Source organism: Hipposideros armiger, unplaced genomic scaffold, assembly GCF_001890085.2.
Source record: "Hipposideros armiger isolate ML-2016 unplaced genomic scaffold, ASM189008v1 scaffold_543, whole genome shotgun sequence".
NCBI lineage: Eukaryota > Metazoa > Chordata > Mammalia > Chiroptera > Hipposideridae > Hipposideros > Hipposideros armiger.
In genome coordinates this window covers 719,877-730,538 of record NW_017731893.1, presented here as the reverse complement: position 1 = coordinate 730,538, position 10,662 = coordinate 719,877, and the positions used below count along the sequence as shown (strand labels likewise).

Here is a 10,662-nt window from a genome sequence, read left to right as displayed (position 1 = left end):
AAGGAGAACTCCAGGGGGTGAACACACACTGTGATATATACATGACGTATTACAGAATTATACACTTGAAACCTATGCAACTTTACTGACCATTATCACCTCCAATAAACTTTAATAAAAAAAAATAAAAAAGAAAGAGGAACACAAATCTCTTTTTCTCTCCTCATGGGCATGCGCTGAAGAAAAGCCATATGAGCTTGTAGCCAGAGGGTGACTATCTACAAGCCAGGAAGTGGGCTTTCATCAGGAACTGAATCTGTAAGCACCTTGATCTTGGACTACCCAGTCTCCAGAACTGTAAGAAATAAATTTTTCTTATTTGTGCCACCCTGTATATGGTATGGGTCACAGAGCCCCAGCAGACCAAGACCACCACATTGCTAGGTAATCATTATTTTTGGTTCCCCAGCATGAAAAGGGAAGTCACCTTTATGAGAAAAAGCTGAGGTGTTTTTTTTTGTGTTTGTTTGTTTGTTTTCTGCTCCAGCTCTAATAGTCAAACCCACAATGGATTTTTCTCTTGGTTCAAATAATATTTTATTAGAAATTAAGTTGTAAAAGTATATGATAAGCTTCGTCACCAGAGAGACCTAGATTTGTCTCTGCAGAGTTGTGGTTGAAGCTCTGTGGGATCCTTCAGTATATCAGACTACAGCCAACTCTCTGGGGTACCTTGCTTTCATGAGCACTAAAACTCTGCACAAGTATTGAGGGGAGGACTTGAAAGGCCCTCTGAGCTGACCCAGCCTCTGACTGTTCCTTGTCTGTGCTCTCTAGTAGGAGATTTTCTCAGATTTTCACTTACAGCCAGAAGCAACTGTACATGCTGCCCAGGCAGTACTTTCAGTTCCCGGAGGGATGAAATGCCTCATCATCACTCAGCAACCACTTTGGCAGGCTAAAGGGTGACATTGATTGGCTCTGAACAAGTGAGTAAGAGAAACAGTATCCAAACCTCAGGAGGAAAATATGATAGGGGAAAAGAAAAAAAAAAGGCAAGCCCCTTTTAACCCAGTCTTAAAATCTTTCACAGACCCATAAAATAAATGCAGATCCATTTGCAGTGGGAAATCCAGTTACTCAAATGAGGGTTCCAACAAAGTCATCCTTAGAAAGTGACACATTCGTTATTTTATTCATTCATTCAATGTTTAGCGAGCCCCTATTATGTGCCGAAAGCTGTTCTAGGCTCTGGGGATACAGCCTGAACAAAAAGTCCCTGATCTCAAGGAGAAAGACAAAAAAATAGGTAATATATCAGGTGGCCATAAGTACAAGGAAGAAAAGTAAAGTGAAGTAAGAAACGGAGTGTACCGTGAGGAGGGAGATGCATGCTGTTTCCACATGGTGGTTCGGGAAGGAAGGCCAAATTGATAAAAGACCTGTGGGAAAGAAAGGGGCAAGTCTTCCTGATGTTTGTGGAAAGACAAACTAGCAAGAGCAGGAAGGTGCATGAGCCTTTTGAAGACATCCAAGTGGTTGGAAGTAAATGAAGCAGGGAAAGAGATGCAAGGGCTAGTGTGGGGCCAGATTAGGTGCCCACCTGAGAGGCGTGTGGGACTTAAGCTTTACACTGAGCAAGATGGAAACTGATTGCAGGGTCTTGTGCGAAGGAGGCACATAATAATGGATCACAATTTAAAGGGACCGCTCTGGATAAAATAATCAAGGAAGGATGCTGAGAAATCAGTAGGAAGCTATTCCAGTTGTTCAGAAAGAGTTGGTAGTTTGAACCAGAGTAAATGCAGGGGAGGTCATGAAAAATGGTCAAATCTGGATATATTCTGAGGGCAAAACTCACAGGCTTTGTTGATACCTTGGATATGGGGTGTGATAGATCAAGAGAGTGGCTTACGGCTCATCTAGGGCCATGTATGGAGATCAGAAAAATTGGAGGAGGAATAATTTGATGATCAATAAATCAAGAGTTCTTCTGTAGATACCTAGAGTTCAGGGGAAAAGGCCATACTGAAGATATAGTTTTAGGAGTTGTCCCTAATAAGGGACATAGTTAAATGTATGAGCCCGGAGAGACCACCAAGGAAGTGAGTCACAGTGGTAACAGATTAAAGTTGAGGGTGTTTAGTGTATGTCCCTCATAATGCTATGAGGTAGATGCCTTTATTCACCACTTAAAGAAACCGAGGCACAGAGAGGTTTAAGTAATTTGTCCCAGATCACACAGCTAGATAAGTGCAAGAGACAGGATTCAAACATAGGCAGATAAGTTCCAGAGTGTTCTACAGAAAAAGCTAAGGTTATGCATCACCAGTTTCACACATTGCTTCTGCTTCAGTGCCTGCACTCCTCAGGGATGGTCATAACAAGGAATAAAAGTTAGGTCAGAGTTTTGCACCATTGAAATTCTAGGCTCAAACAAGCATTAATACTAGGAAACAGAAGAGCCATAAACAAGTGCTTCAAAACAAAGCGTGTGCGCACGTACACACACACACACACACACACATGCACATACACATGCACACACACATACACACGCACACACACACACACACAATCAAACAAACCATCTCTTAAGAGAAAGGCAAACAACCCCAGGGAAAAAACAATGAAACTTTTTATGTTATTCTGTTTATCCAATTTTATCTATAGATTGTAAGATGCCTTTCAATTTTAGAAATCTAAAAGGAGAAAAAAAGTGTGTGTCTTAGAGTTGGTGAAATACAGTATTTTAACTTTTACAGCAATGTGGCTTATTTTGTTCGGTTCTAAACATTATTTCACCAGAAATGTATCGTTCTTAATACATACTCTCCATTATATTAAACCACAATGCCTCCTCGTTAATAGGAATGACTTTCTTCTCTAGGAAAAATATTCATTGAAGGCACCAGTAAATCCTTTATTTTTAATCCTTCACTTATCTTATTGTATGTATCTCATAGTGATGTTCGTAATAATGGATGATGACCAGCCTAAGAAACAGATACATATTTCACATTGTTTTTACCGAGGACAGGTTCTTTATCACATTCTCTTGATATCTCTAATATAGCAGGGACTTGGTACATCTTTGCTAGAATAATAGAAGTTTATGTTTAATAGTCATTCCTAGTGTCAAAATATTACCATTTACATAACTGAAACACATACATAAAGCTCTCTTTTTGTCACTCTGAATTTTGCTGATCTGGTCAAGTGCTAATGTTTCTGAAAGCAAACATATTCCTATTGCTCGGTTAATCTGTGTATTGACCACGTTTCTTCATCTCAGCTCAAACCAAGCATTTCCCCCTAGAGAAATTGCTGCCACTATCCAGGGACAGCAAAGAGAAGCTACATTTCATAGTTTAATTACAATAGTAGGGTAGACCTTGAAGACATTACGCTAAATGAAACAAGCCCAACACCAAAGGACAAATATGGTATCACTCCACTTATAGGAAGTACTTCGAAGTGTCTAATTCATAGAGACAGAAAGTAGTGCAGTGGTTACCAGAGGCTGAAAGATGGGAGGAATGGGGAGTTATTGTTTAATGTGTGTGGAGTTTCAGTTTGGGACAATGAAAAATTCCTGAATAGCTAAAACCCATTCCTGAATGGTTGTACCACTATGTGACAAGACTTCATGTGGCTGAATTGTGCATTTAAAATTTAGCTTTTTAACAATTTTTATGATATGTGTGTGTGTGTGTGTGTATTTTACCACAACAAACAAAAAAACCTCATGCACACAAACTGTATATCAGCTACATTGCTTCATCCTTCTTTAAGTGGTTTTCTAAAGGCTTGGCAGCAAACGTGGGGATGCCTGTATTAAAGATAGATGCATGCGTGCACACATTTGCCACCAGATCATGCTTCTTGTCCCCAAACAAATGATCCTCTCACCTCCTACAAACCTGTCATCAATCCCAAAATTTAGTTTTCCATATATTTCAAACATGAAATTAGCAATTGACTTTAGAGTCTGCCTTAACTCAGTATGTGTTGACTCCTGACATGAAGGCCCACATTTGCCCTGGCTTGAGATCCAGAGGGCTCCTTTGGACTCAGTCTATTTCCCTGTGGGTGGTTTACAATGAGACCTAATCACCTGCTGGGAGAACCTGAGAGGCTGTTTGAGAAAGCCACAGGAACAAAGTTCCCCAGGGTTGGTGGGTTAAATACTGGATAATTTAGGAACCCCTCCCCCTTACCTGTGGTTTCACTTTCCATGGTTTCCGTGTTCCACTGTTATCCATGGTCAACAGCAAATTGAAAATATTAAATGGAAAATTCCAGAAATAAGTGATTCAATAAATAATGTGTAAGTTTTCAAGTGTGTGCCTTTCTGTAGCATGATGAAGTCTCGCTCTGTCCTACCCAGGATGTGAACCATCCCTTTGCCTAACACATCCGCTCCGTATACGCTACCCACTTAGCGGCCATCTCAGCTATCAGATCAGCTGTCATAGGACGCAAATGCTTGTGTTCGAGCAATCCTTGTTTTACTTCACAGTGGCCCCAAATCACAAAAGTGGTTATGCTGGCAATTTGAGTCTGCCAAAGAGATGCTGTAAAGTGTGTCCTCTCAGTGAAAAGCTGAAAGTTCTCAGTTTAAGAAAATTCAATGGTATGCTGAGGTTGCTTAAATCTACAGTAAAAGCGAAGTCTTCTATCCACGAAATTGTAAAGAAGGATAAAGAAATCCATGCTAGTTTTGGTGTTGCACCTCAAATTGCAAAAGTTACAGCCTCAGTACATAGTAAGTACTTAGTTTAGTGGAAAGGCATTACATTGGTGGAAGACATGAACAGAAAATGGACTCCAATGGACGGCAATGTGTTGCACTAGAAAGCATCGCACCTGTCCGAAGACTTCAGCAAGGAGTCCCCTGAAATAAGTGCCCACATTCACATAACTTTCATGACAGTATATTGTTATAATTGTTCTATTTTATTATGGTTGTTAATCTCTTGCTGTAGTTAATTTATAAATTAAACTTTCTCATAGGTATGTATGCATACGAAAAAAAACGTAACATGCATAGGGTTTGGTACAATCCATGGTTTCAGGCATCTACTGTGGAATCAGATAATGTATTCCCCTTGAATAAGGGGATGACTGTACAATTTAACATCTTTTTCTCCTAGCACTGGAATATGATGAAACGGCACATAACTTTGCTGCCTGGAAGATCTGGGTTCAGTCCCTGCCCCTGCCCCATTAACCATGTGGTTTCGTGCAAGTTCTTCCTTTTAGGACATCAATTAGGGGGCAATCTCAGCCTCCTAATCTAACGTTGGATACATCAGTACTTATTTTACTCCTTGTTGTGAATATAGACCTGCCATGCTGGGCACAGAGTAGATATTAACACTTAAGTTCCTGTCTTGGCACGACCAATAAGAGTTTGGATCTTGAGATTACAATTATGGGCAATCAATAGCTAATCCATAGCCAGTCTGTATGGAGAAGGCTTTGCCCGTCAATCCTGTGGCAGAAAAAAATGAATCTATAATACTGAGGACCATCTATTATAATGAAGAAAAAGCAAATTGTTATGTAAAACCCAAACTATAGGTACTTTGGCTCTTATGGGGAGTGACCAAACTCATCAGTAGAAATCAATCAACCTTGTTCCCTTTCCTGAAGAATCTAGTGAGCGACGGGGGGTTGGGGGGTGGCCAGAATAAAGCGAAGTCTAGAATTTCAATGCATCTCTGTGGGACTGCTGAAAGGACCGATCAGGAGTACATGGCCCATTGTTTAGGCTGACATATTGATGTGTCTTTTGGTTATGAAAGGGTGGCAAGCATCACTGCTCTGCATAAAGGGAGGGGGATAGAAATTTGAGGAAAGGTGAAGAAAAGACACTGTAAGGCTAACTACAAAACCCCCCTTGTTATCTCTAAACCTTTAATTAATTAGAAAGTGCTACACATTCACATGAGCGGTGTGAATGATATTTGAGGGGGAAATCAAGGAGGAAGTTCTATATTCTGTTTCAGGGGTGACATGGTACAGTCCAGACAGCTCTTGGGGAGAGCATCATAATCCATAACAAATTTGAAGCAGCAATTCAGAGCCAAAGTTGACCAGCAAAGGCACACACCATCCTTTCGCTCTCTTTCTTTCCCCTCCAGAATTTCTGGGAAAACTATGGAAAGTGTTGGACTCCCACCATATGTGGGGATAAGGTTCAAGTCCATCCCATTTGAATTGGGCCACCAAACCTCAGTCAATGCCTGCGATAGCCTAGTAGTAACGGATGGGATTTTGGTGGGAAGGGTGCTCATGCAAGCTCTGATATCATCGTATTCCCCTGAGCAAAACTCAGGATGGCAAAGCAGGGATATCACTCTACTGTCTACGTATTGCAAAGGAAAGATCAAGTCACCTCTGAAGATGTTTATGTTTTTCTATCGAGTTCTTGTTATAGACACACATACACTGTAATTCCCGTTTCTTAAAGGAAACTGGCTTCAAAAGAGAAAATTCATCAAAATTCCCTTCCAAAGTATTGGTCAGCTGCCAATTTGTGTATTTCAGATCTGAGCTCCCAGTTTGGATAGGAACAAGATATTCATAATTGCATTAAAGACCCCATTTTATTTCTTGGAGGCAGAGGAAAGGTGTGCAAGGAGACAGGTGCTTGCTTTTAAATACAGTTTCATTGGAAAGTTAGATAAATCTCCCTTATTCATTGTATTCTCTTTCACAGTTTGCTCCCCCCACGCTTTGACTGCATAGAAGTGTGTTCCTATGTTACAATTTAATCACTAACTGTTAATTTAAGACTAATAGACCTCTAGATGGATATCTAATTTAGATACTATTTTTGTTTCAGTACTCAGACTTTTCCTTTTTATTTATTTTTCACAAGTTATTTTGATATTAGTGAAATAAACTTAAGTGTATTTGAGTTATTTCCTCTATAGACTTTCAGTAACTCATTTTATAGCCTGACAGTTTTTTGAAAGAATAGCTATGCTAAGGACAATGCTTGGAATATGGTAGGTTCACAGTAAATATTTCATTTTGAAGGAAACAAAGATTGACCAAATGAGTGAACAAACTAATAAATATACTCATATTGAGAGCTGGACACATTTCCAGGGAATTGGCCAAATGCTCTCAGCTTATGCACATATAAGTAACAATTCCTCTCTCTGCCTAACCACTGTATCACGTCCCCTTCAACAACATTCCCAGGGCCGGCCGAGTGGCTCAGTTGGTTAAGAGCTCGCTCAAGAGTTTGAGCTCTGAGCAACAGCGGTTCGAGTCCAGCCCGAGCTGAGCAGCCGCTGAGCTGCCAACAGGTAGCAGGATGGCTCAGCTAAAACAAACAAACAAACAACATTCCCGACGACAATGTGCATGCACACACACATGCACACATACACGGGCATCAGTGTGTCTGTATAAATGTTTGTCTCGGTAAGTGGGTACCTAAAAATTTTAGAGTTTTAGTCTTAGATTTAAGGGTTGAAGTCTAAGAAAGGGAAAGGAAACTCTTCCTTCAAATGCCTCCCTCCTTGCTTAGTGAGCACTGATTGAGTGAATGAATGAATGAATGAATGAATGAATGTTTAACTCAGGCTACTACTTTCTTCCATCTGAGCTCTCTTGCCTACCCCAAAGGATTTTTATAAATGGGTATGAAATTGAGATTGATTTTTAATGACACGTGCTTTTATCTATATTACTCTTTTCTCACAAAGCGATGGTAAAGATTATATTTATGCAACTTTATTAGAGATCAAATGGAAGTTCTTTTTCTTCTCTCCCTCATTCCCTCCTTTCTTTCAACAAACTATTTTCTTTGTGGGTCTGTGTGCTTGTGATTAAATAATTATAGCACTGCATCCAAATCTTGAATGTACATTGTATTGTCAATGTGTAATATTTCTTCATTTTGTGATTAGAAAAAGATACTATATACATAGCACTAAGGGAATTATAATGGGTATAACCTGAATACAATGTTAAGGTTATTAATACATGGAGATTACTGAGATTTCTATTAAAGTTTATACTTTAAACCCTGAGTGGCTTAGCCCTTTTCTTGGTACCAGGGAAATATACTCGTATACTATTAGGCCATGCGCCATCAAGACAAACAAGTAAAGAGCAGAGGGTGCCGAACCTGCCGCTGGTATGTGGGACACCAGCAGAAGACTCAAAGTAGCCTATAATACGTAAGGCTCTAATGTATGCCAGAAATACAGGCTGGAGTTGCATTCACCAAATAAAAATAAAAAAATCCTAAATACTTGTGTGAATTTAAAGAGACTAAATCTATGTTCAAAGGATTGGTGCAGATTAATATACTTTCTTTCTTTTTTTAACCAGGAGAACAAAAGAAAAAGTGTTGGCATTTGTAGTTTGGCTTAAGTTCCAGGAACCAGAAACTGAAGGTGAACTCTGATTCTTTCCTGGCTTTTCTGCGTTGTTTGGAGTAAAAATGGACTAAATACCATGAGTAATATGGAAGTTCTCTGAAGGGTAAGTTAGTGCTCTGATTAGGACTTCTTTTTTGATAATTCAACTGGAAACATAATGGAGAAACTTTGCCAGGGCAGTTTCTCAGAGATGGAAGTGATATGCAGAGTCACTCTGCTTGGAACTTCATCAATTTATTCCTAAATCCTGGCAGAACAAATTCAACACTTGCTTGGTCATTGCTGTTGCCTTTTCATGCTTAGGAAACAAGGCCTATTCCTTAAATAGCCACTCTCACCGTCCTTCACTCCACAACACACCTTCCTCTTTCTCTGTGCTTCCCAGTTCAAGCTCTGTAGAATATTCTACTCACAGGATTTCTAAAAAAATAAGTGATACAGCATGTTGTGCTTTTCTCTGAGAATATGCTTGAAGTTTTGAGTTTATGACTTATAAAGTTTCCATTGCTATTTCTTTACATTCCATTTTTTATGAAGATAGTATTTGGATAAGGTTTTATCCTATGAGCTTTGGTGATTAACAGTAATACAGATTACATTGGTATAACACACACTAGTTGTCATATTCCTCATCAGAGGAGTTCAAAATATTATACTTTAGACATCTTGGCCAAAATCCTTTTTGTGTACTAATGCTGGCTTATATTCAACTAGTTTATTTTCATTATTGAAATACCTAGAGAGCTGTGTAAACTTAAATTTCCCTTATAAAGAAAAGTATGAAAATAGAAAGGACAGGGTTTGCTTCTTTTATACATTTTCTTTGGAATCACCTAAAAGAGTGCTATGCTTTTGGGCTCTGGCAAATTCTATCAGGGCCTTGCATCCTCGCATTACATGGTCAGATGGATATTGTGTTTTAAACCAAGACTAAGAAAAGTCAATTGTAGATAAACAATTGATGCTACAAATTAATGAGAAGAGCACCACGTTTTAACCATGGTTTAGAACTAACTTTATGGCTCTTCAGTTTTTCCTTGAGTTAGGATCCATATTTTATTAAAATATATCTTAATCACTCTTTCTGTATCCAGAGTATCAAAAATAATAGTAATTGCAGAGGGGCTTTACTTCTACAAATTTCAAGATAAACACATCTGATATAACAATTTAAGGTGAATTTTGCATGTATAGAGCAGAGACATTTTGGTCAATTTTTCCTGATTCAGTAATAATAATAACATTCCAATTGATGGAGTTCCTTAATAAGCCACAGAAAACTTCCTAGAAGTCTTTTCCCTACTTTTGTGTGATATGATATTAAAAAGCTTAGGGAAAAGTTCTAGGACAGTTTTAAATATATATATCTTAACAACGAAATCAAGGTATCCTTTCTTTTTTTACTTCAGGTTTTAAAATCTTTAGCTCCTTAGATAAAGCCCATGTGGATTTTAGAATCTAATAATGTCATCTATTGTAGATTAAAATTTGTTTTCACTTTTATAGCTAGAAATAATTAAAAGTCTCCATTTTAAATCATTCACAATATGGACAAATCATTGAATGACATTTCTAAGAATTTCCTATTTAAGTAGGAAGAACAATATAGACCACATAATTTTCTTGATGTTTGTAGTGGTAAAACCCCTTCACTATAGTGATTGTTTGTTTTCTGTAGGCATAGTTACAGAAAAATTGATTAGGATCAAAATAAGGATCCTAACCTACTGAACGTTTTCAAGAACCACAAAAAAGCACTGAAATCCATTGTAAATTATGCTAACACCTGGTTACAATTTGATGTCTTCTCACCAATTTGTAACTTCTTCAGTTGTTGTTAATCAACAGTTGGTTTTCCACTGTACTACCTCTTGCATTTGTTTCCAGGGCCTCTGAACTAGTCCTCAGGGACTTTGGAGCCTCTTAGGTTTGCCACTAACATAGGACCTTAGGTATGCCTACAGCGACATGGAAACCCTGTGAAGCCCCTCAGATGTAACACGTGACAGTGAGAGGGGATAAAATTATATCTAATATATAATATGACTCTGTCCTTAAAATTTCATTATACAATTCCAATTTTGGCTCCTTTTTCCTTACACCAGGAACCTGTTCTAGATGACCTGTCTACCTCCAGTCTTGGCTCTGGCATTTAAGGCTGTTTCTAGCCATTTTAATCAGTTTTGACTTTGGGAAATCTTGTCTAGTGTCTTCATTTGCCATTCACAGTTCACACCGTCACCCGAATGTTTTCCGAGATTCCCACGTGTTTCCAAACTTGAGTAAAACCTCTGTGAAAGCTGGAACTATTCTT

At 38.6% G+C, this 10,662-nt stretch overlaps 1 long non-coding RNA gene across 4 annotated transcripts in view; it reads left to right on the top strand.

Moving 5' to 3' along the window:
* Positions 1-216: 216 nt before the first annotated feature.
* LOC109396777 (uncharacterized) overlaps positions 217-10,662 on the top strand; it is a 97,616-nt gene continuing 87,170 nt past the window's right edge. For all 4 annotated transcript variants that reach the window (XR_002126915.1, XR_002126912.1, XR_002126913.1 and 1 more), the window contains exons 1-2: positions 217-297; positions 8,299-8,451. This is a non-coding gene — a long non-coding RNA (uncharacterized LOC109396777). The remainder of the gene's footprint in view (positions 298-8,298; positions 8,452-10,662) is intronic.